The following is a 27,234-nucleotide window of genomic DNA, read 5'->3' as shown; positions in this document are numbered from 1 at the left end:
GATGAGCAGGCTGACATGAAACATTAAAATATACTTTAAAGCCTTGAGCATTAGGTTGAGAAACCAGTTTCACATCTGACAGGACATGGCTTGACTCTTAACCTCCTGTCTGATTTATTGTCTACATTCCTCTTTAAAACCCCGTCCAATAATCCTCTTTTCCATCTACAAAGATTTCCTAAAAACATTAAAAACACTGCAGACATGTGCAAGCAGAGTTCACAGCTGATGTGACGCCGTGAGACAGAGATTGGTTGAACTTGTCGAACCAGTAAAGACGCAGGCACATTTAGGGGAAACAGGGCCAAGTTAAAAATATTATTTCAATTAGTTTTAAGCATTATTAGGCCATTTACAAACCCACATTTAACAGATTCAAATGTATAGAATAAGTCGGTAGGTAAATGCCTGTTACAGTCATATTATATATATATATATATATATATATATATATATATATATATATATAGTGTACATTACTACAGAATACGCATATATGTGCACAGATACACTGAAGGTATACATGTATGCATGCATGTACATAAGGTATATAAGCAGACAGGTGTCTCTCAAAATATATCAAACAATGTAAAAGGAGCATCAGTTGGGTAAAAGTAAATATCTTTTTATTCACATTTTGATTAAAAAAGAAAAAAAAAACATTATCAAAAATTATTTTGAATCTTTTGCTTAATGAAAAAAAATCCTCATTGGCATTATTGAACTCAGACATTTTGGTATTTCTGAGAAGCATTTTGCATGTTTCCACTGGTATTCTGGCAATTTATTTGATGGCCTCTGAACAGATTTTCTAATCAGATTCAACAACCTACTTCAGGTCCAGTACGTGACTCAGATTTCAAATATAGACGCAAAAAACAACTCATGTATGTACTGCAAACATACAAAAGTATTAGCTAAACAATTGCGATGCAGTTATGCCCTGGGTGAAAATAACATATTTTGTGATGACTGATGCTAAGAAAATGTTTGTTTCAGTGCCTAACAGAACTTCTCAACGCCCCCTTCACTGTCCTGTAGTTTTTCAGTACTAATACAGCACATGTGGCCAGACTGTGTTCTATGTTTTGTTTATAGGTTTTTTATTTCCAAGATCATGTTGCTGAAATTAAAATATTTCATTTTTCATTGTGTTGACAGAGTTCTCCTTTCCTGGGGTCTATATTTGGAGAGAACACAAACAAAGACAAACTGTTTAGGCTAAAGTATTTATATAATTATTTATTACAAGTCTTATCATCATTGCAGAATGTAACAAAATAGACGAATATGACATGTTTTACTGATGCGTTGCTAAAAGACATGAATACATACAATGGGGAGAAATGTTAAAACACACACACGCATATAGCCAGTCCTTTCTTCTCAAGGGCGTTGAATTGAATTTCATTCATTTTCATTACATTTTACAGCCCAACTCCAACCGTTACCATACAGCTAACCATCACCAGTGCATGCCTACCTCAAAACCAGCACTTCCTCCTAAGTGAAAAATTGCCATTACAAAGATAAAAATGCTAAAACACACATAAACACACTCTGCAGCAAACTACTTCATGTCTATAACTTCAAGACTTTCTCGTGCTCCAAATGGAGCAGCAGAAAACAACCAAACACCACTCAATATCAATGTTTGAGCAGAGAATCCATACAGCTCCACGTAGAATCACTCCAACCCTCCATTGCCCAACGTCTTGTTCTTGGCTAGTGAGTGGAGATGTAGATAAATGGATTAATCACTTCAAAGCTCTTTTGGAGCTACCTGTAAACAATAACACGAGGTCCAGATGAAAAACAGCACAAGTTGAAAGAGCTTTGAAACATGGATAAACACAGCAAAAAAAAAAAAAAAAAACCTCTTGGTTTTCCCTTCATGCATGAGGGGAAAATAAACTTCAGACCCTAAAGTATAGAAAAGTTTTCAGAACTGGCTGGGAGTCTGATGAAACTCAAAGTATACAGTGGATAAAGTGGAGACATTTAGGGATTGGGGGTGCAGCAGACAAGCAAAGTTGATTCATTTTTTACCATAGAGGACAAACAGGGCTGGATGCTGATGTTTTGTGACTCGCAGTCAGCAGTTTGAAAGAAAGATGTGCAAAAGGTGTCGAGGAAGGTGACAGTAGGAAACGTGTGTTGTGGGGGGCACCTTGCAAAGCTTCATATTCATTACTTTGCAAGGAGGAGCTAGATAAAGAGAAATGGGAAGAGAGAGCATGACCCAGTGGCCAGGGTTGGCACAGACCACCCAACCGTGTCAAATGAATGACCTTGCTGAAACCTCTCGTATCAACCTGGCCAGATCTTTTTTCTTTTCTTTTTTTTTCTGTTGCCGGCCAACTCACCACCTCTTTCAGGCTCCTGCTGTCTCATATCTCTCTCTCTCTCCCTTTTTTTCCCTCTGCACATTTCTCCTTTATCTCCTTCCCAGCCTCCTTCAGCAACCCCATCCACATAGTTATGTGGATGGGGTTGCTATCTTTGTGCCCTCCCCTCACCCTAGCGGTTCCAGTTTAACCTTCGCAATGTCAGGCTCTTATTTTTTCATTTAGTTTACTCAAAAAACCCTCTCACACACAACGCACACACACCTAGGCAAGAATGGTTACATTTTTCATAAATGCATTATAATTTTCTTGGTTATGCAAGCCCTTGAATGTCTACAGGAAATGTGTTTCGTTTGAAACATTTATTTTCAGTCTCGGTTGGTAGGTGTACAAGGAAACCACTTCTGTTGCTTTTGTGCACTCTGCTGACAGAACAGGAGGAACAATTAGGCTGTAAAAACCAAAGGTTCAACACTGAAGAAAACATTACTGTTCTGGAGATGAGTCAACTGAAAGCAAAGGCAAAAGATCGACTGAAACAAACGCTTAAATCTTTAGATTGTGCAGTAAGAAGCACAAGTGGGCGGATAATTTCTTTGTCATACCTTGGTTATTCTATTCATCTAAAAACTGGAGAACTTTGCCAATGTCTTCTTATCAGGTCTATGCCAGTTATAAATTATTTTGCAAATGTCTATGCTAAACATCAAAGGTTTATTTCTATTGTATGTGCTCCATTTAATTGAAAAATCTCAATTTAATTTAGCATCAGCTCTACAATACATTGTTTTTTATTTGTAAAATTCAAGCTATAATTCTGCCAAAAACCATTAAGTAGATTAGGATTATAAACTGTGAACAGAATTTGTTGTTTGTTTGTATTGCCCTTTTGTCAATCCGATGAATTGTAGGCTAAATAAGGCAGGTACAAATAGACTTACTGTGGCACATGTCTCCTTGGATATAAAAGGACAAAATATCAAAGACGAAGGAAAATCAGAAAGCCATCAAAGTTCCATCTTGAAGGAATATAAAACAAATATGTCAATATGCCTCCATAGAAAACTGTTTCATCATCATCTTATTACATCTCATGTACTTCTTCTAACTCAGTGGTTCTTAACCTGGGTTCGATCGAACCCCAGGGGTTCGATGAGTCGGTCTCAGGGGTTCGGCGGAGCCTCTGCCGCGGAGGTAAAGACACACTTGTGTAAAGTCGTGATGATGCCCCGCTTTGCTATCACTTGCTGCAGAGGATCACGTTACATTGCTTAGCCAATCAGTGCTGTGGAGGAGCCCTGATTGAAGGAGTTCCACTCTCAGCATGGATTTGAACTTGTGTCTTTAATTACTTAAGCAAAGCTCACAGTTTTCACCAAATTCTGTAGCTTTCGGATTACTTCTAAATCTGCTCCTTAGTCGCATCTTTTCGGGGTTGCTACTGCCTCTAGTGGCGTGGGGGTGGTAACACAACTAATATAATTACATTACTAAATCAGAATACCGCAAAGTCTATTATTTATTATTAATTTTTTATTCTCTTAAGAATGTAGAGCTAATTAAATGATCTAAACAAGACCTTAAAGTGGTTCCAGTTTCTCTTGACCTGTTGAAACTGTGGCAAATTTTAAATACCTTGGGTCGTTCCTGGACAGTCAGCTCAACTTTGCTGAAAACACTGACTATATTTTGAAGAACTGTTCTCAGAGACTCTACCTTTTAAGAAGACTTGGTGATCTTTGGGTGCCCCAACTAGACTCTAGCTGGGTCACCCCTATGTCTTGAATTTGGGGGGAAAAAATCATATTTTATTTATCACTACAGAAGGGTTCAGTGAATGCGCATATTAATCTGATGGTTCGGTACCTCAAAAAAGGTTAAGAACCACTGTTCTAACTTAACTGTAAGCAGGTTCCTGATACTGAAAATTGTTAATGCTGAATCTCCCTCCCACAGTACTAACCTTCATACTGAAAAATGTTCTTTTCGGTGTGACCTCATAACATTTCCTAAATTTGTGGTGTACACACTAATCATAAAAAAAACCTTTTATTTTTTCCAATCTGGGTGGTCAATGTTCAGGACCAGTTCTGGATATGAGTCAATCTCTTGGCATGGCATTTTTGCTCAACATTAAACTGAAAGGAGTTTGTGTCTGTGTCTGTGTTCTTTTTTTTGTTTGTTTGTTTTGCTTCTAGCTATTAATTCGGAATAAGCAGCACAACTGCAACTCTACTGTTGCTTATGTGAACTGAATGGAACACGTGTTTTAGGATATGCTGTCTTGTTAGGAGGTGTTCACAGTGAGACCAAAGTGAATTATTCTGACTGTCTGAGCTTCTTCTCACCATGTCTGCCCAAAACAAAGCCTCTTTCTGCAATCCTATTATCGCTGTTATAGCTACCCTTATCTTACAAATGGGCCTCATACAGATACACAATCATCATATACATCAACGGGGTCCGGGTGGAAAAACACACAGAACGCACATTTCACGAGCACTCATTGGGACTGGACTTGATCTTCTTACAGCTGTCCATTTGCGGTGAAAAATGCAACACTTAAAAGAAAGGGAGGGAGGGAGGACCCGATTTTGCTGATGAAATGAAAGCCTTGCGTTACACCAATCTGTCAAAGCCAGCAGAGGTTCAACTGAGGGTCAGACTACCAGGATCCTTTTTTTTCCTGCGTTCCCTCTCAAATTGCACAGAAAAGAAAGATATATGTAAGCATAATAATGAGGTGATATGAGATTGTTGTATTTTCATATAAAGAATGACAGAAAATTTGCTATTTATGAAACTGACATGCACCTCTTTTTAGAGTAATAAGAAATAAATTAAGCACAACGGGTTAGAAAAATAATTGGTTCTAGTCCGTCTGATAAAAGACTAAAGTTTGGTGACAGAAAGGAGGCAGATAAGGGGCAGTGAAGAAAAAGAGAGGTAGCGGGTGGATGGAAGGTCAGGAGACCAGTATCGGTATCAAACAGATTCCCAGCTCTCTAATTCTCCCTTTTCCATCCCATCTTTCTCAATCTCAACATCTTTCTCTTCCCATTATCATGTTACTTTCCACTGCCTTGGATCCTTTTCTGCTCCTGTTTCAAGCGCACATGAGCTGCAGAGTCAGTTCAATCACCAACTAACAGCGACCCCAGGCACTGTCGAATAAAAGGAAAGAATTGCAAGAAGGGGGTAGAGAGAGGTGATGAGACAGAGAAAGAGAGGTAGGGGTGTGACAGACACAGACGAGAGCCAATTAAAAACAAGGGAGAAGGACAAAGCGAGGGCCTCCGATGTCCAATGAAAGTTAGGGTGAAAAAGTCGAAGGCATCATAAGTGTCAGCAGCTGACTACAGAAGCTATTTTTCAGCTGTCTGTATTCACAAGGGCATAGTGTTAGACAGGAATATGGTTCATTCTAACACGGCAAGAATACTGTCCTTATATGTGGCAAACAAAAGCTGGAGCACTGTTAACACTGAAAGAAGAGCTACTAAAACTTCTGTTCAATTCTCATTGTTCAATTTAGCAATACTCAACCAGTCTCCTAAGATCCAATACTGTAGCTGCAGAAAAACAAGCCGTCAGGATTTGGTCATGATAGAGTTTTTGTTTGTTTTTGTTTTTTTTCCTTTGAAAAGCTAAAAGCACACAACAAAAGGAGACAGTTTCTCCTGTACTCTCAACAGAGCATTGGGAGAATTGGATAAATAAAAACACAACACAGATTGGAAAAAAAAAACATGAAATAAGTTCAATAGTACATCAGTAGTATAGATCCAGCATAACATTATGATCATCTGGTTAATATTGTCTTGTTTTGAGGCCGAAATAACTACAGAGTCCATCTAAGCATGGACTCAAGAAGACATCTGAAAGTCTGCTGGGGTATCCAGAACCAAGATGGTAGCAGTAGATCCTTAAGGTAGGTGGAGTATACCAGGATAGTGTATGTATGGCAGGATCCAAAGATTCCCAGCTGTATCACGTTACCTTTCCCAGCATGCTCAAAGAGATGACACACAAATTCACCTGGACCTTCATGCGATGTAAAATATATATTTTTCCCAACCAGACCACCTTCTCCCATCGGTCCATGATCCAGCTTTGATGCTTGCATTACCCATTTGTTTCAGCAGTCAAAATGGATGCCCTGACTGGCCTTATGCTACAATCTGCATTGCACAGATACCTGCCTACCAGACACAGCATTAGCCTTCTAATCAGTCTGATCTAGAGTGGCTTGTGCTAGTCTTGCCTCTCCACATGCATCAATGAGCCTTTGTCCACCCATGACCCCCAAGGATGGTTCACCACCATTCTTCCTTTGGACACAACACTGACCAGTCCAGACTTGGAACACCCTTGGACATGTCAATTGGGTTGAGTTGCTCCAACAGACCCGAGCAGGGTCCACTTTCTACTCAATTCAGAAAAAAATTATTCCGACACACAAGCCTAGACAGTGCATCAGGCACTGAATATTTTCCAGATTAAATTGGGCAAAAAATAAATAAATAAGCAAACATGGCAACGCAATAGGCCTATTAATCGACTCCTTCCTGACACAATAGAGTACAATGAATTTTACACAACGCAACACGTTTTCATTTCAATTAGCAGAGGAGCTACGCCAGGTGACGCTCAACATGTGTCGAGTAGCCAGAAGCTGTTGTCCTTGCACAGTTAGCTTTGGGAACGCTCAGCAATAGGATAATTATGATTCATTCTGCAATAAAATGGTTGTTTGTGTTCAGATGTGAACTCTAAGAACACTTTCTGCGAAGCAATTGAAAACAAGTTAAAACAATAAAGGATGCGTTAGCACAGCTCTGAAACATCACCACAGGGAAAATACAGAGAGAGGAAACTGTATCCCATTTTACCTATTGCTTCTCACCATATAACATCTGACAGCGCTGAACAACCATAAAAAAATAATCCGGAGGGAAATAAAAGACGAGTGTGTCAAGCAGCATGAAAATGAATAAATTTCTCTCTGCTCTGTTACTTGGGGAAAAATAAGTCAAGGAGGGAAGTGGAATATTTAGGAGTTATAAACAACTTGCATCCAGATCACAGAGATTACACACACAAAACCAGCACAGCAGAGGGAAGAAATCACAGAGCACAGCTTGGAAAAGAAGGGAAGATAAGGAGAAAACAAGGGGGGCTCAACGATATACGTTTTTTTGACATAGACAAGAGCGCAGATTCAGAAAAACAAAACGAGCAACGATGAGAGGATAACGACACTGATGGCGTGAGATGCAAAGAACATATGAATGCAAAGAGAATCCAAATGAAGATGAGGAGAAGAAAACAAAACAGAATCGAGAAGGAGGGCAATGTGTTCGTTTTTCACTTTAAAAGCCGTTTATCTCTCAAATCTTTAACGCACTATAGAAAAAGGTTAAAGAGGAAAAAGTTTTTGGGTGAGAAGGAGTAATCAAATTTGTTATTCAGAGTTAGCCATTTTATTCAGGTTCGTGCCGATTTCCCTCCACTTCACAATGTTTGCTGAACAAAACAAGTCTCATTTTGTATTCATTCCCAAAAGCACTCAGGCAGCTATGGAAGGATTTTCTGACAACAGAACCTTCTTGAAATAATCAACCTAAATGCTCCCTAAATGGTCTCGTCAGCATCTATTTTGAGATAACAAAGGGTTGACAACAAAAGACCAATTAGTGCAGAAATATAGGACCCTCCACACTTAGACACACTTTTCCTATGAAACAAATGCAACTGAAGCATATTAAGTTTATGATTTACTTTTTTCAAGGTAATCAGACTGCCAAGGAACGTTTGAATTTGAATTCCTGTCTTGCCGTTGCCCAGCGGGATGGTATTACATGTAACTTTTGGACTATTCCTTTAAGACACTCTTCAATTCAAGTGTAGAAGATGTGTGCTGACCTTCAGAAGTCAGGAAATAACCACAATAACGTAGCTTCTCGACCAAACTTGCAGATATCCGCAGTCGAAACAATAATTGCGAAGATTTGAACTGCTGGAATTGCAGATGCAGATCTGGAGGATGCAAGATCGGCCCGCCAGGCCTAGGGTTGAATACCCATGCTCTGCAGTGCAGACTCCATTACTGAGGGAGGAAAACTCAAAGTTAACCATTATCAGTATCAGCCAGTGTTAAAGGTTGAGCAGATACAGCACAGAAGTGGAAGAAGCTATTTGAAAGAAAATTGTACCTTCTACGGCATGCCGAGACATGTCTGCAGTTCACTCAGGTGGTAAAAGACCAAACAGGAAAGCTGAGTGAGGAAAGTTTTTTCTGTTCATTGCATTTAAATGTTTTGGGAAATTTCACAGTTGTAGTATGAATCTGCCTCATCTTGGGGTTATAGTGAGACTGGTGTATACAATTACTAATGCCAACCATGATAATCATGGTATTGGTTACATAAGGATGCCCAAAACTGTTTAAAATGTCAAATTCCAAGGATACCAGATTGAAAGAGAGCAGCTAAACAGGTTTTTATTAAAGCAAACCGTATCGCCAATGTTTCCCTTAAATACCTGTTTCTTTTCTTCATATGCATAGCCTTGATGGCATTTACTAACCTGTTCTTTACTCACAAACCCTAAGCTCATAACTGAAAGGCATCCTTGTGTTCTTTCCACCAAGTTTCATAGTAACACAAGAAGGCACTTGTGCTCAACTCCACCCGACACACAAATGTGTGGGGGCGTTCTCTTCATTAAAAGAAGGAATAAAATCACTTTCTTTGTCAAGTCTAATAAGTAAATTGTAAAAAGAAGAAGGAGAAAAAAATAAGTAATATTCAGGAATAAAGAGAGGTGAGAGAGTCTGTCCCCTGTGAGATTTGCAGACTGTTATTTTCACTGAGATTTACTCTGTTGTATTTCTCCAATAGGCTGTTGAGGGCTGTAGCAGGGGGATAGTCACGCTAGAGCTGCTTTGTATGAATAACATTTCATGTGCAATAATCTGTGGCTTTCTTGTCACAAAATTACACACACCAACACACAAACACACGCACGCACACATGCGCCCTCAGATGAGGAATGGCCTCCACCGTGGCCACAACAACAGAGTCAGTGTTTGTAGAGAGACCAACAGACTGACAAGAGAAAGATGGGAAAATCCTCTTTGGTTTTCTACGGCCTTCTTGAATTCATTTTTTTTCCCCTCTCCTTTTGGTTTTTGCATGTATGATCGTTTTGCATGATCAAAGACTAGAGGTTTAAACTTTCACCATTTTATTAATAATAGAAAATGATCAACTTGAGATAAAAATGTAATTTTCAAACTTTTCTCAGGATGAGAATATGTCTCGACTTGTGTGAGAAGCCATCCCTTTTATTAACAAACAAAGGATACCGTTTGAATGCTGCATTGTAAAATATTCTGGTGAATATTTACCGAAGAAATACACTTTAGAAGTAAAAATAGAGGAAATATGAAGCCATTCAAGTCGGTCTTTATGATCCTTGTGGGAAAATATGTCACACACAAGTTATTGTTGTAAAGAGTATTTTTTTATATAATCTTTTAACATGCCTGGAGGGGATTTTTTTAGAGAGAGTCTGACATCCTAAGATAATTAAAGCTGAGTTATCATAACTTCTGTCAGCTGGTGTTCTTTTTTTTCTCCTTTTCCCCTGCCATCTGCCATCCTCACTTCAATTTATTGTCACTTTGTCAGCACTGTAAATGAGAAAACATTGGTACGTTCTGTCAGAATGATTATCAAAGTTCGAAGTTGTCATTTCAATAAATTCTGAATAAAGCAACGGAATCGGAGGCATGATATAGTGATGACCTCAGGCAAAGAGAAAAAAAACGAAAAGAAGCCGTGATATGTTGTGGTTTCTTCAGGTAGCATGTTTTCAGCTCAACAAACAGAAAACCAGTTTTCTCCAGCTCACCTCTAATTGCATGCATGGCTGCTTCTCCTGCTGTATCGACATGTTGAAAGTGCAAATGGAACCACATGATATTACTGTACGCGCTTTCTCTTCCTGTGTGGCTCTTAGCAAAACCTCCCTGTAGCTCAAACCGGGTGCATGACACCGTGCTTATTGCACATGACTGGTTTACGTGCAAGTCTCATACCTGTAGGCTGTGACAAATGACTCCCCACAATGTGCTACTGTATGGACAATGTGGAGATTTATAGATGCATAAAATGGGAAAAGCAATGGATAGATAGATCACCCCATAGGTACAAAATGGGGGAGGCGAATTGGTGACCCAAAGCCTGCATCTCCATATATTTCAGTTCTTAAAGTGAAACCAGAGTGGTCTGAAATTGGTACCAGAAGTTCAAAGCTTTTCTAAAAAAAAAAATAATTATATATATATATATATATATATATATATATATATATATATATATAAATATAAAAAGCAATAAGATAAGATAACCCTTTTTTTTCATGATCAAATTAATCTTCCCTGTGAGTGAGTAAAAAGTGAAAGCTATACGTTATATTCAGTGCGCTGCACCTGAGATAAGAGCTTTTGAGAGCGTCACTTCCTTGTCTCTGGGACATAAAGTGTTTCAAATATATCTTGATCAGATCTACTGTGTCACTGTGGAGACACAATTTGGTCACAACCACCTACTGCACAGGTTTTGTCCCCTTCTATGTTGCGCAGTTTGAGTTTGCTCGTGTTAATCTGTGCTTCTGCATGTACGCACAAGCAATTTCACCCAACTCCAATTAACAGTCATAGCGGGGAAAGGTAATTACAAAGCTAAGTGGGAGACGAGAAGTCACGCTGGGACGTGCTGCGTAGACGCACGCGTTCAACCAAACAAGCACTTCCACCTGCCACCAACTCCAAAAGTTGCACCGACTCAAGGATCTATTAACCTACTTGTAATAAGTGTTTGTTTTTTTTTTTTTAGATGGGAAGGTGCTGTAGAGCAATCAGACACAGAGACAAGAATTTGGATTTTCCAGTGAGGAATGCCTGGGTTAAAAGGTAACAGTTACACAAGTTGAGACAAGGAAACATCAGAAATGATTTTGCTTTTCAGCCAGAAATGGCATTCATATCCTAGATCATCAGCAGTGGGGATGAACCAAACACAATCAAACAGACACACCTTTGTGGTGATAACATCTTTTCCTTGAAAGTGATTCACAACTTGATTAACACGTTTACTCAGTTTTTTCTTTTTAAGGTTCTGTTGGCTCTAGCGGCCTTTATTTGAAAGTAGTTCATCAAGACAGAGGGTAACAAGAGCGGGGGAAGACATGCAGCAAACATCGCCAGGCCGGGAATCGAACCTGCAGCTACCGCCACATTTGCCCCTGCGCCACCTCCGCACCCGTTTACTCAGCTTTTAAGAGATGGCAGGTTCTACAAATGTGCTTGTAACACCGGTTAGTCTTTGTTTTATTTTTATTTTTTTTATTTCCCCCGCCTGGGGACACAAATCCTGATGAACTAGGTCTACAACTGTTTGTTCAAGTCCAGACATGTCTGAACATTTTTGTCAAGGAAGCCCACATCGCACAAATTCATACAAAGTCATGTTACCAAATACCTGAACCTTTCCTCCCTTGTCCTGCCATAGCGTTGCTATATATATATTTATATAAAATCAGGGTACTAATGAGTGATCAGGTGATGCAGTAAAGTTGTCCCACTATGCTTCTCTTGGGCCACATAAAGTTTTTCATCCACACATGGAGAGCTATTTACATGAAGCAGGTGGCTGAGCAGTAAAGACTGAAGGGTCCCGCAGCCGAACACGCTCACGCAATCACGCACACAAGCGCGCACGCCGTCTCGTTATCGCGGCTCGCTGTTAATTTACAGTCCTAGATGGAACATTTGAAAATGATACACCTGACACTCAACCACACACATCACGGGGTGGGGGGAGAGAAGTGAAGCCTGACTAGCAGCTGTCTTGTAATTTGCAGTTCTGTCATTACTGCAGATTATAGCAAACAGAGAGACACCCAGACCTGTTAGACAACAGCAATTCCATATATTGCTGCAGCACAGAGCAGGTGCAGCCAGGAAAAAGAGACAGAAGACAGAGTTTTTCCCAGCTGTTGGTTTATGACTTATAATTAGTCTCATAACCATAGATGTCATGAAACAGCATATTGTCTTGGTTATGAGAGCGAGCTCGTCACCTTGTAGGAGTCGTTCTTGTTTGGCTGGATTTTTTTTTTCCCTCTCAATCATCCGAAGAGTGATGTTTCTGTTTTCTGTTTTGTTAAAAAAAAACAATTAAGATAATTTGATGGCAAGTTAGACTGATGCACTGGTAAATATATTATTTGGAAAGTATTCTGTTTTCTACTTCCCTTGTTTTCCTTCTCTCCCTTTCCTGCTTCCTTCTTTCCTTCATTGATCTTCTTTTGCACCATTTGTTCCTTTTTCTAAACCTTTGTGCTTTTTACCTTTAATTGTTCTTTTATATACTCCCATTCTTCTATTCTTTATTCCTTTTCTTCCTCTTTCTTTCTTACCTTTCTTTTATGTTCTCATTGTTTCTATTATTCCTTTTTTTAAAATAATTAGCTATTTTGTTGATTTATTCCCTCTTTCTTCCATCTCTTTTCTTCCTTACCTATTTTTTCCCTATTGATCTGATTTTTTCCCCCTATATTCCATTATAATTTTCCCTGTTCCTTCTTTTGGATTTTTCTTTCCTCATTTATTCCCTTCTATCCCTTACAATTTTTACTTTTCTTCATTTCTTGGGTCTTTTCTTTATTTTCACAATTTTTTCTTTCCCATTTCCCTTCCTACTGTCTTTTCTTCTTTACTTCTAGTTTCTCCTTATTTTCTAGGCTCTGTATTTTCATTTCTTCTGTTTAGATTCCCTATTTCTGTCTTTTTATCCTGTTTTTCTTTCATATTTCCATTGTCCTCTAATTTTCTCACTTATTTTCAGTTTCCTTTTTTTCTTAATTTCCTCCCTTCTATTCCCCGTGTCCCAATTTTACTACAGCACCAATAAAATCAATATAAATCGAACCAAATACTTAAAAAAACATGACACAAATGCAAATTCCATCATGTTATTTTCCTCTTATTCACGCCACTGTGAAGCTGCTGCTGCCACAGGAATGACAACCCTTGTTGGGATTCTGTCGCATCAAGCCAGCAGATTTGAATGCTAAACCCATTAGCCAAGCATCACTCACAGTCAGAGCTGGCGATGATAAATAACCCAACCAGAGAAATCTGATTAGGAGAGATGGAGGCAGAGGATCTGAAGGAATGAGTAACAGCAATGTCGCCGTTATCATGCCTCAGTCAGATTGGAAATCACACACCGAGGAAAAAACATGAAATGTTCATCCGCAGTGGCTTGTGTCGGCTGTTTTTCTTAAACATGGATTGGGACTCAAAATTGGGTCTTTGGTGAGCTGCAATTAAATGAAAGCTGAACTTTGTGTGCATGTTGCAGAGCCCCGACACACCAGAGGCACGAATCTGCACAAGTAAAGAGGGCCATTTTAAAACCAGATGAAGTTTATGGGTCCCAGCGTTTGCTTAGAGGACAATCTTAGGTCAAGTGAATATTTTATGCACTTACCAAATGTAATGCATGTCATACTATCATATGCATATACGTCCACTGAGAATGAATCACAGAGGGTCACACTTTTCATTTTTTTAAAAGCAGAAATCTATGCAACCTCTGAGCAATATTTTACTCTGCATAGTCTTCTTACGTGGTCTTACATTGTCTAGACGATTTGGACACTTATTTTCAAAGAGAAAAATGTTAGAAGTCTTTAAAAAATATTTTTTAAAGTAACATCAATTTAATAAGGGATTTTAGGGATATTAAGCCACAATGCTTAGAGTTACTAGGCAGCAGGAGCAACTCAAAAACTCCAAAACTTTCCCATACAGCAACGACGATAATAATAGACTCTGGGAAAGGAGACTTGAGGATTCAGCTTCCTGGATGGAACAATTATAACAATACATTGTTTCGTATCCTCAATACCTAAAAGTGCATTACAAATTGTCTTAAAAATGAGCAATGAACTACGTTAACTAAATGATATACTTATACAAATGAAATGACATTGGGAAGTCATTTTTCAGCTGCTGAAGTGTTAAAGGAAACATCGATAGGCAGCCAGTCACAGCTCTCCCATTTAATCTGATTTAGGATCACAGAGATCCCTATGAGGGATCTTTTACACTTTAGGAGGGTAGGGGAAATAAAACCACACTTTCACGGAAAAAAATAAGCTTAATGGCATAACACTAAATTTGATTGAATTCATTCAAATAGCATCAGTTCACAATAAGTGATATCTCGGGGTGCTGTGGAGAAATAATACGCAAAATCCAGTTAAAATCATATTAAAAGCACTGACATTAAACTCTGTTCTCATACTCTTCAGCCAAATCAAATTACAAGCTAGTCCACTTTCGGTTTAATACAGAAGTATTCATATAATGCATGTTAATAAAAAGTTTTTAAGGCAGGCCTCGTGAATTGTGGCAAGTCTTCATCTCCACCTTCCTGAGCAAACACAGGAAGGCATCAAGAGTGAAGAGCAAAACTCCCTTTTAACAGGAAGGGACCTGCAGCAGAGGGAAACTCAGGAAGAGTGGTCCTCTCCCTCAACCGACGGGGGGCTGAGAGGACAGGAAAGAGATACAGACAAAAGCACCAGACCGGGGATACCTGCAGCGGGAAGCGGAAACAGAAGGCAAACACAGGGTTAAGCTGTGTTTGCCTACACTGGCTCATCACATGAACTGTGTCTATATTACCACAGAGAAAAGAGAGGTAGGAATATATCAGTAGATCACGGAATGTCCCGTAGAAACTCACATTACTGGCAGCAAAGGCAAAGTGTTGGCTCAGGGTCACACAGTGTTTAAGGCACGGTCCTAAAAGTCCTAAAATTAGCCCTGCTGGAGGCTGGTCAAACAAGAGAGGAGGCTGATAACGCCTGGCTCTTCCTCTCATTTCTCTAACTACGTACTTTATGACCAACAGGTAAACCTGTCCTTAGAAGAAAGGGCTATGGGGAGGGGGCGGTATGGAGCTGTGAGATTTTAAACATTTCATCCATCTTGATCATTAAGAGCTCCAGGTGTGGAGGGACATTTCATTTGAATCTAGATCTTACTAAGAGGGAATAAAGACAAGCTAAAATGGGGAGAATACAATGTGGCCTTCCTGCTTTGGTCTGTACTTTCATTTTGGATCTCGGCCTTTTGGATGATTACATACCTCACATCATTTTGTGAGATATGCAGAGATGATGTTCTTAATTTTTGGCGGCACTGTGCAGGTGGAAAATTGAGTTTGTCTTATAAACTCGTTTTATCAGGGAACATATATTGGTGAAAAAAAAAAAAGATTTGATTCTTCATATTACTATACTGAAAAATATGTACATGGTCTGACAGCATGCTCTCGTAAAAATAAAGTCACAAACATAATAGACAATGATTCCACTTATAAGTGAGTACAGCAACTAATAACAATGTTAAGCTGCTGTAATATAGTTATAACAATAAAGAAATGGTCTTCCAAAAGTACAAGCATGTGGGCTCACTCAGAGACTGTAAAGAAAACAATATATTAGTACTTTTAATGTAGAATGACCAATTATCCAACATGTCCCCTTCTCTCCTGTCAGAGAACAACAGAAATGATCAAACCACAAAGACATAGTAAAAGTCTCTCCATCAAAGATTAAAACTTCTCCCTTGCTTTGACATTACAGCATTAGCTACCAATTCATAGCAAAAGGTTTTATGTGAGCAGCTACTTAATCTGCTGTATATTAGATCACATTTCTTGTAACTTATTGAGTGTATGAGATGCATTTACACAAAGGGAAATTAAAATTATTACTCCATCCATTTACAGTTCACCAATTATCTTTGCACAGCATGAGGATGAGCATGCACAGCATGAGCATGTAAAATTAGACGGAGTGCGCACCATTTTTCACACATTTTGACACGCTGCTGCACCAGAACTGTTGGACTGCGATTGAATGGGTGTTTGCCCTGGCTTTGGTCAGTCAGACCACACAAATTCACTACTATTAGGGTGTTATCAAAGGTCACATTGGGCTGAAATCAATAATTTATCCCCCTGTCCAAGGTAATTTATCTTACACTAAATGGCACACTAAAAATAGAAACATATTTAACATTTTGATCCAACAGAGCAGAGGTATTTTAATCTGCAGCAAGGACAAATATCAGGAGATTCAATAGATTAAACATGAAATCATCACTGATATTTCTTTTTTTTTTTTTTTAGTTGAGCAATAGATGCACAAGCCCTCCAAAGCAATAAACCAGCCCTCTTTTCCCCATTAATTATTAAGAGCAAATTCAATTTATGCTCGCCACTTCACTTACAGGCCTGTATTGCCTCCTATGTCTACCCATGTTTAGGTTGCATAAGCATTCCACGAGACAAACAATTGCACACACACACACACCCACACGCACACACACGCACACACACACGCATGCACATTGATTGACCTTTACCACCGAGTGTTATTAATACATGCAGGTTGTATTAGGAAAGGTTAACGAGCAGTAAGGCCAACAGCGCTCACGTGGAATACAAACAACCATCAGTAGAAGCATAACGTTACACAGCTGACGGACAAAGATGTCTTTTAGTTGTACTAATAAGGGTGGAATTCCATTTTGCCATTGGAGTGAGATGAAAAAAAGAGTTTATTAAGAAAAATTCCTTAGATGGACACCTGCTTCAATATGCTGCACTCCTGCATCTGTCATGATTAATTTAGCGATGTGTACCTAAAAAAAAGAAATGAGGAACATATTTACACACTTAAATGAGATCATTCAAAAAATATGTTATCAGTGCTTTTGTGTGTTGTGTTATGTGTCGTTTTCTTAATTATGTAATTGTAACAACACTGGATTTTGTTTCTCTGCCTTTTTGCTGTTTTAAATGTATCAACACTGCACTGAAACAAACACATATGGCAAAACGTACAATAAGAAAAACAATCTTTAAAAGAAAGAAAGAATGAAACAATAAACTAAAGTCAGATAAACATTTAGTAATGTTAACAATTTGACAACAAAAAAGTATAAGGATCAGTAATAAGGTAGGAATTAAATCAAAACAAGTGATAAATACAAGTCTAATCTGTGTAAAAATGATATCAAAACTGAGTTTACCAACCAAACTTATAGTCCAAAGTCTAAATGAAATATGATCTCATTGAAATATGTGAATCTAGCACACACCTTGTACTGAATATAATGAATTACTGAAACTAAGCTTTAAGGTAATAAATGCAGGAGAGGGCCACATTAAAGCAAATAAAAGAAAAAAGTCCACCGTTGATAAATTTCATAGGAGGAAAAATTTGTACTTTTGCAATACTATTGCTATAGAATGAGAAGAATAAACAACACTGAGGTCCTTTAAAAGTGATTAGCAAACAAGAAAAGCAAAAAGATTTCCAAAACCATGTTTTCTAAAACAAACTTCTGTAAAAATTTTCCATTGTAACAGTAGACTATTTGTTTTTCAGAAAACTTAAGGGAATAAGATAGTTTTCAGTTAACATTAATGGTGGAATATGTCTTAAGCAGCAACCCAGTGAGTTGAATGTGCACGTTTAAATCAGAAACAAACCAACATAAATCCCTAAGGTTCACCAAAGTTCAAAGAAAATTTTGATTTTTATGGAAGTGGGAAAAGATGAACAAGTGAGCCGGAGTCTGACAGCAGAGCCTCGAAAGCAGATACAGGACCCCATATAGGAGGGATATATTATGGCCAACTGAATCCAATGCATCTGTAGGATTAAGCAGGAGGGCAAATTGATTTAGTGGATTTCACATGAAACACCTAACAGATGTGACCTACTGGGACCTGAAAAGACACATCTAAAAGAAGAGCAATCCCACCCCCTGCCAAAAAAAAAATGTAGGGACCATTTTAACCTACATGGTCTTGATTATTGGTATTAATCAGGTCCATATGATTAACACATTTTGCATTTTGACATTTTGAAGGAGGTTTATCCTTTTAAAGACTGAACGTTTTGCTTGGTGAGCTTCAGACTGTTAAAGTGAGATTAAAAACTACAGTGAGACAAAAAGAAGTGTCTGAGGCCTTTAGACAGAAAATTGTTGGGTGAAGGTTTTAAAGAGGTCTCAAAAGAATTTGAAATCAGCTATTCCACTGTGCTGAAAATAGTTTACAACTGGAAGACATTCAACACAACTATCAACAAACCCACGTCTGGTCATTAAAAGCAGGCTATAAAAGAAATCTCCACGACTGTAAAAAGTCATCCTGAGACAAACAAGACTTTTCTATTGTTGTGAGGCTGCATATCTGCATAAACAGACGCAAACTGCACATTCTCATTTTCTTGAGAAGTTTAAAAAGAAGAAACGTTTGTTTTTGTTTTTGTTTTGGGGTTTTTTTGGGGGGGGGGGGGAGAGAGGGGGGCTAACATGAAACCCAGACTAATGTTTTCCAAAGAGAACGAAGATAAACAGCACACCATCTGGAATAATGTTCTTTGGAAAGATGAGTCTAAAATTGAGTTATTTGAACATTTTAAACATTAATTATAGGTTTATTCAAACTAAAAGATTCATGATTTCTGGGATATCCAGAATTTAAATACCAGCAGCCAGAGCTGAAACTAAGCTCACCATTTTTCCAAGTCTTTACCATGGATAGAATATTAAAGCTAGTGTATTAACTGTTGATTTACTATAGAAGACAAAGGCTGGAGGGATCCATGTGCTTTTCACTAAGCCCCACATTTCTCTTTAATGGCATGCGGTATGATTCATATCTACATGTACAGAATCCCCTTTGATAACTGTAGCTCTTTAACCTTTTTGTCTATTGTCAAACATTTTTCTTACCTGAACTTAAATCACAGTCAGTTCACTTTTCCTGCACTTTCATCACAATTTACTGAAAAGTAATTAACCTTTTTTTTTTTTTACAATGAAAGCCCCACAAGAGAATTTTCCAAATCCTTGTTAAAGAATATAAAAAGGAAAAAAAAAATCAGTTTACTGTAAAACTGAAAACGAAACTGTGTTTGAAAGGGTGCAAATGAGTTTTAAGTAGGAAGATTGTGAAACGCAGAAGATCCATGGAAACCAGAGAGCAATCTTATGTCAATAGAGGAAACAGTAGCCTGGAGAAACAAGCAATGGTTTTAAAGAAAAAAAAAAAAAACAATGTACATCAGAAATGATCTGAAGCTGATCTCTTTTCTTTCTCACATGCCCAGAAAGTGTCCTGTAAGCGCATCGGAAATACTTTGAAATATGGCTCGTCTTTCTAGAGCGCCCATGCGTGACGGCACGCCGTAGCAGCGTTAGGGAACCGTTTGAACGTGTTAAGTCACAAAAAATAAATGGATGAAGCAAATGACTCGGAACATGTTTTCTCTGTCTGCCCGCTCCCTGCGCTCTCTTTTAACGGGGTCAGTGTGACGATGGTGTCAGTGTCTGGACTCAACAACGGCATATTTGCATCAGTCAGTCATCCCAACTAGACCGTGAAGAGAAGGATTTCCCTGCTCAGCTGTCCCAGTGAGTCAGTGAAATATACTCTCATAAAAGCTTGCTGGACTGCGAGGGGGCCTGAGCACAACTTGAAACAATTTAATGGGCTCAGCTCCAGGCTTTTTCCTATTGGCAGGAAACGTCCCATGAGGCTAATCCTTCACATAAAAATACTTAAGGAACCCACCTGCAGACACGGCTCAGGCATTTTATAGGATAGCTTCTACAATACATCTAAGAATGGATGCAGAAGTTTAGTTTTAGCTGCATGTAAGTAGTTAAATTAATAGCATTTTTTTATTTTTATTTTCTCAATTCTAATCATTTTCTGTACATAAAGGTGGCCTACTTAAAAAGGAAAACATTAGCAAAAGTTTGAGCTGTGCCATTACCAGTGTCACGTTCTTCTTTTTAAAGCTTTTCTGTGCATCAGCATTTGAGATTGTGCTCCATTAATTCTGCTGAGACACCAAGACAGGCCTGTGGTCTGCTGTATGGTTGGATGTTGGATAAGAGCTCTGTGGTGCAGGCAGCGTCATGCAGCCAAGTTGAACCTCTAATTAGGCCTGCCCATCCAAATTTGGAGGACTGTGGTGAAGAGAAAAAAACATGTCCAATAGCCTGGGGACGTCCCTAAACTTGAAAATTTGGCTGCAATTGCAACTTTGGGGCTTAATTAACTGAGTACACTGGCTTCTTGGGTCATATCGAAATAGCATGGGATGCTGAGACAAAACTGTGATGAGAGTGAGTCATGATTAATGCAAATCACGCTGAGATTAAAGCACTTTGCTCAAGTTACTGGAATCCATCTTAGGCCTGTGTGCTAACTTTCTTCAGTGGAATCATACACAGAACTTTGCAAAACCAATTAATATCCCTCATGTTTTCTTACTTTACTGTTCATAACTTCTTTGTGAAAGGGCTATGTCAAGAAAGTTACACTTTTTCACCTTTGCAAAACACCTAAAGCTTTGGCAGATTGGCTAGAAAGCGTCTGTGAAGAGCAATTATCAGATCTTGCCACATATTCTCAAAGTGATACTGGCAAATGTTTTGACTGGGCTACTCCATGGCATTAAGATGCTTCAGTCGATACCATTGAGATGAAGCTCTGGATGTATGTTTACAATCACTGCTATAAAGGGTTGAAACCCCCATCACAACCTCAAGTGTTTTACAACCTCCAACCAGCTTTTCTTTTCCAGACTTCCCCTGAAGTTATCAGTTTACGTTTTCCCATTGACTCTTAACTTTTTGGTTCACGATGAAGAAAAGCATCCCACAAAACACTATCTATATTTTGCAAAGTTTAATTTTGGGATCATCTGACCAAAGACTATATGTTTAAAATTTAGGAAAAGGGAGAGAATAAATGCACACTAAACAAAAAACAAAACAAATATATATATATATATATATATATATATATATATATATATATGCCAATATCATTTTAACAGCTAAGACTCCTTTAATGCAGACATGCTTATTACAACCTAACTATCTTTTTCCTCAGACCTAACTTGGCATTCCTAGCAAACTGAACTGCTCAGCAGGAGTCACTGTGATTTTACTCACACAGAGAAAAAGACACACAAACACATCTGATCAGCAATGCCACTAGCTGTTCAAAACGGACAGTTCCTCTGCCAACGCAACATGCTGTTGGCAAAGCGCTGTGAGAGGCTGCTAAACAGTCTTCTGTTCACTTCGCACTTCACACACAGTCTGCCGGACTCTGCGCCACTTACTCTCACCAAAAGCGCGTGCGAGTGATTTCTGTCACTGTCCACCAAACACAAAGTTTATAGGAAACCATCTGAAGTTATAAATGAATACTTCACAAAGACTCTGGTATGTTTAAAACTGATTAAAGATCTTTACATGTTGCTGCTCTCCAAAGTACTATTACTTTTTACTATTACTACTATTAGTAGTAGTGTCAGTATCCATGAGAAAGACATGAAAAACACACAACAATAAATTAATCTTTTACTGTGGTATTATCAATGTACAGTTAAAGTTTAAGAAAAATCCTGCCTTTAATTTGACATTCATTCAGGGGGCACATTGGTTTTGCTAAAACATAATTTTAGACACCTAAAATATATTTTTTAAAGTAAATGAAAATAAAATACATGTACATTCTGTATCTAATTTATTCTTTTTTAGGTTAATTTGATTCTTGCTGAGCTTTTAGATGATATCTGAGTGACAAATATAATGGGACATAAAGATCAATTTCTCTTTGTCACTTTTCAAACTAGGACAGTTAAGGGAACATAGCATATAAGTGAAGGTGTGTATATTCACTTGTTCAGGGACTTGAACCAGAACTGTGGGCTTTGACTAAGACTCGGCTTTTCTCCAACAAACTCTCCGGATGGGTCTGGTTTAAATTGAAAGCTGAGTATTTCTGGAAAAGCACTTTGTGTTCACTCTTAGGTGAGGTTAAATATTGGTGATGCTTTAGGCCTGTTTCTCTTCCAAACTCCTAATAACCTCATTGGAGTCAATAATAGCCTCATGAACTGTAACAAACTGTGCAGGACAATGACCAAAGTCTAAATTGCCATCAAGGTTTGCTGAAAAGAAATACTCCCATTATTTTATAATGCCATAAGTAGGAACTAAAACCTTTACACATTATGTTTTCAATGAGCCAATAAGTAATAAAAAGTTTACTTTAAACTTTTAGCAAAGTCAAACAAACACTCTTAGCAGTTTAAAATCCAGGAATGTATGGCTACTGATCAGGATTGTTTGGACCACACCCTGTGAAACAATTAACTCTGTGGCAGCGCTAGCTGCAGCAACGTCTCAGAGGAAACAATATCCACAACAGTATAGTTTCAAAAGTTTGCTTCCTTACCAGCTGCTTCTCTGGTACTTGCAAATGTTTCCCAGTTTTGCACAGATTCACAGATGTTTAATTGCCACATGTTGGGCTCCACAAGTGCACAGTGTTGCGCATCATCTTTCTCTTCCCCCTGTCATCAAGTTATCACAGAATGGTTCCTACCCTCTTGCTCCCAAGCCTGACTTGATACTCGTAATGATAAGGATGATAATAAAGATTTATATGCAAGGTTATGTTAACTACTTTAAAATGTTTCACATATTTTTACCAAGAGTGCCAAAAATTGTGAGTTGAGATAACCTTCCTTTCCTGACTCTCCTGTTCAGGGTTAAATCTGCTGATACATACAGGCCTACACCTCTCACCTGCTCTCTTCCCCTCATGTAGCACATGAACATATCCGTTCCTCATGAAAGAAACACCTTATATTTGTCATCTGTTAGGTTTTCTGCCTGAAGTCGTGCAAGACGCAGGAAGTGTACACATCATATCTTAACAGAAATAGATATATCCTCACTCTTTCTTTGGTGCGCACTCATGCGGGCAAACATGCATATGTAATTTCAAAGCTAACTCTAAAAGAGAGTCAACTTGCCAAGGGCAAAACATGAGGCATCAGTTTCACAGAGACAAACCGATGCCTGATCTTTCAATGCCAAAGTCAGGTTTATTGCTAGGTTCAGCAAGATGTGTTGCAATTTGTTTGTAATGCATTGATTTCTGTTTTATGTTGATGGCCAGCGCTTGCTAATATGTTCCTTTTTTTTATGTCTGGAAATGCATAAAACACAATCTATTTCAGGAGTCCTCGAATTCAAGCCTCAAGGTCCAGCAACCTTTGCATGTGTCCCTGGTCCAACACATATGAGTCAAATTGCTGAACTGCTTGACCCCTTAGCATGCAGTTATGATTTCCAGAGTCCAGATAATGACCTCGTTATTTGACTCAGGTATGTTGAAGCAGAGACACATCCGAAAGCTGCAGGAAACCGGTAATTCTGAATCTGAATGGTTCTGCGTTGTGTTTTACCCTGATGGAAAAAGAGAGTAAAGATATGAGGCATTCATACTTAAGAACACTTGCTGTCAGATTATCTTTTCCACCACTGACTCATACTATCTAAAAAAATGATGAAAAATTCCAAAAGAAACCCCAGAACAAAAAGATTCGACAACAATGGATGAAATAGTCCTATCTGATAAACTTTTTTTTTCTCCCCCATTAAATTACGTCAAAAGCCCAAAAAGACAGTTGTCGATCTATTTGTCACCCTCAACACAAAGTTGTTTACAGGGTGAGCACATATCAGGAAATAAACATAAATAACTTGCCAGTCTAACAGTTGTGATTAATGAAGCGAGAGTCACAGTTGACCTCTCTGATCTGAACCAAGGCCGTATAGGACTGGAGCTAAAGAGCCCTGAGGCTGTGGGAATGTTTGAGTGAGTTAATAGATGACTAGGTGACTAAGAGGAGGTGTGTGTGTGTGTGTGTGTGTGCGTGTTTGCGTGTGTGTGTGTGGCGTGGGGGAGGAGGGGGTGCGTGTGTGCGTGTGTGTGCGTGTGCGTGTGGGGGGGGGTGTGCATGCGCGTGTGCGGGTGTGTGTGTGTGTTTGCGTGTGTGCGTTAGTGTGTATTTATTTGTGTGTCTGAATATGTTTTTTTTTATGTGTGCATATGTGTGTCTGTGAGCACAACATGCCCTGAGGCAGTGACAGACGGACTCTAAAGCATGTTACCCACACACCCGACTGCCTCGCTTAATAGTGCATGAGATAAGAACATTTGGATTTCAGAATGTACTCCCCCCCCCCCCACCCCACACCACCTTTCTCCTTGGAAAATTGGGTTTTATGACTCCCCAATCTCAAACAATGGCTCCAGTTGTTAAGGCCGTTAAGAAACATCTTCAGTTTAAAAAATAAAAATAAAATTTAAAAAAACCTGAGAGAATTCCCATTGGGTCGAATGAAGAGGCAATGCAAATGCTGACTCGTGAAGAAATTCACTAACACTGGATGGAGTCGCATGTTATGCACTGAGCACATGCTGTAAGGCAGCAAGCAAACAAATGAGCAGATATGTAAACAAACAAATAAACATAAGCACAGATGTACAGGCAGATACATTACACATGGGTGCAAAGAGACATAAACAATCTGATGCAGTAACAAGCATTACAAAACCCACTAGAAGCAGACATTGCACTATGTACTGAATTGCCAATCACAATAAAGCATGTAATCAATGTATCAGATACAGCGTGTGTTTATCAGAAAATACAGTTTCATGATCACATTTGCCCACTATACCACCCTAAGCATGCATAGGTCTGATTACAACTTTTGCAAAATAAGAAAGGAATGCATCATCATGCTGTCTGAGGAAGTCAGTGGTAATCCAAGGAGCTGAACCTTCTGAAGCAGCAAACTCTCACAGAGATCAAATAACCCCACGTCACTCTGGAAGTCAGCAAATGAGTCATAAGGACGCAGACAACAAGCTCTCTTTGTCGTTAGCTACGGAGACAGAGAGCAACATGGTCTGACAAAGATCCAGTTCATTAGATTTAGTTAATTTATGACCAATAGTAGTGTTATGTGAGCATAACACTACTATTATTAAGAGTAAAAAGAACATAGAGTAGCAAAGAATCTGAATGTTACCATGTAGCTAATAGGATTTTATGTGACCTAGAGAACTACCATGGTTCCTTGGAGAAGGCTTTTAAAGTGGAAATGAGCCTAAATAGTCAGGGTCAGTCATGGTCTGGAAATAGTCAGGGTCAGTCATGGTCAGGACTGCAAAAGAAAATGAGTGAAAAAGTAGCGATGATTAAATAAATCTTTTAAAAGACCTTGAGAACACCTGAAGAAGTACTTATTGAGATCACTATAAAATATGAGTTTGACTCCTTAGAAACTGTAAACTATCTTAAAAGTGGTTCAATAAAAAATGTACATGGTTGCTCACTTCCACTCCATATTTACTGCACATTTATTTCAGGATTACAAATAGACTTAAAAAGAAAACAAAGGTGGATTATTTCTTTGATGGGCAATATTTTTTTTAATTGGCACATAAAGTGCTTGAGAGTAGCACTTTATTTGAGAGTAGTTACACTGCATGTATAATACGACACACATCCTATTATGCATATAGGCCAAAATCTTCAAATGTGGTACTTTTTGACCTTTTGTCTGATGACCAATGCATTTTTTGGGGAGGAGGGTTTCTTCTGCTTTCTGCTTTTACATTGAAGTTTTTGGTAGTACCGTGGCAAAATACAACAACAACAAAAAAAGTTCTGCACAGAAAGAGATAAGGGGTATAGTCAACCAACTGGAAAGACAAGGGATCAAGAGAAAAAGAGAATAAGAGGGGAGAAAAAGAAAGACAGGCATCCCGACTGTGACAGACGGGCAGCATTGGTGTGAGGAAACTTAGAATGCTATCTCTGAAAGACTGCGATCTGCTAAGAAAGAGACAAGCAGTGGGAGGCAAAAGAGAAGACAAAGTCAAAGTGTAACTGGAGGGGAGACAGAAAGAGGAAAAAGTAACAGGGAAGCAAGTGCAAGCAGGGTGTGTGAGTGAGAGCTTGAGATGATGAGAGAGGCGTACACCGAGACTGACGAAGACTGAATAACTCAGCATGGTTTCTCAGATTCTTGTCGAAGGGCACAGTCCAAAAGTAAAAAGACGTACTCCACATGACAAGGACAAGTTGTCTTTGCACTACATTCTCTTTAGCCTGCTCACTGAAACTGCAATAAACTAGCCTGTCAAAGTCAGCCACCAACCTTCTGCTGTGAAAAAAAAAAAAGAGAGAGACTGCACAGAGCCACCAACTTTGCTGGATTAAATCTTGTTACAAGGACACTACAAACGGAATGAATCTAACTGTCCCAGAATGTACAGTAGTTGGGTTTGATAAAACAGAGATGCCACTTTGTCGACAATTGAGATGAGTTTTTTTCTTTTTCCACAAGGTCTGCCGGAATATTTTTAGACTCCTTCGATGCTCCAGGGACAGATGAATCAGCACAAAGTGACAGCATATCATCAGTTGCAGACAAACCTACATCTAAAAGTCTGGAACTGCACTTTCAAGAGTATGCAAATTGGTTCTTCAAGTTGTAGAAACATTTGAGCCAGGCATTGTTGTCTCTGTCAAATTTGCATTTCTGTCCACCATCGTTTCTGTCAGCATGAGGCAAAGTGAACTGGCGGTGAACTGTAGAGGAGGTAGCATCTCATTGTGTGCCTGTGGCTGATAGAGAAAATCTGTCAGGGAAAAAAGTAAAGGGCAACGGGGAAAGAAGGCAGAATTAATTATCGGTGGTAACTAAAAGATAGCATGCAGCACAGCAGAACAAGAAAAGGTTGCGAACACCCGTTTACAAGTGTCCTTGCGTCTTGATGTTTTCAAGCCAAACATCTTTATGTCTGAGTGGCCAGAGTTTACCGTG

At 38.8% G+C, this 27,234-nt stretch overlaps 2 long non-coding RNA genes across 4 annotated transcripts in view; both read right to left on the bottom strand.

Annotated features, from left to right (window-relative positions):
- Nucleotides 1-27,234, bottom strand: part of LOC103478381 (uncharacterized) — a 117,098-nt gene that overhangs the window by 74,323 nt on the left and 15,541 nt on the right. The gene's annotated exons all lie outside the window — the stretch shown is intronic.
- LOC145555335 (uncharacterized) lies at nucleotides 553-26,582 on the bottom strand. Its single transcript, XR_014091492.1, has 3 exons — nucleotides 22,778-26,582; nucleotides 12,498-12,572; nucleotides 553-1,783 (listed from the first exon to the last, which is right to left on the bottom strand). It is a non-coding gene; the product is annotated as an uncharacterized LOC145555335 (long non-coding RNA).

Source organism: Poecilia reticulata, chromosome 16 (genome assembly GCF_904066995.2).
Source record: "Poecilia reticulata chromosome 16, P_reticulata-male-v2, whole genome shotgun sequence".
In the NCBI taxonomy this organism is placed as follows: domain Eukaryota; kingdom Metazoa; phylum Chordata; class Actinopteri; order Cyprinodontiformes; family Poeciliidae; genus Poecilia; species Poecilia reticulata.
The sequence above is the reverse complement of the archived record's forward strand: the minus strand, read 5'-3'. Positions and strand labels throughout refer to the sequence as shown.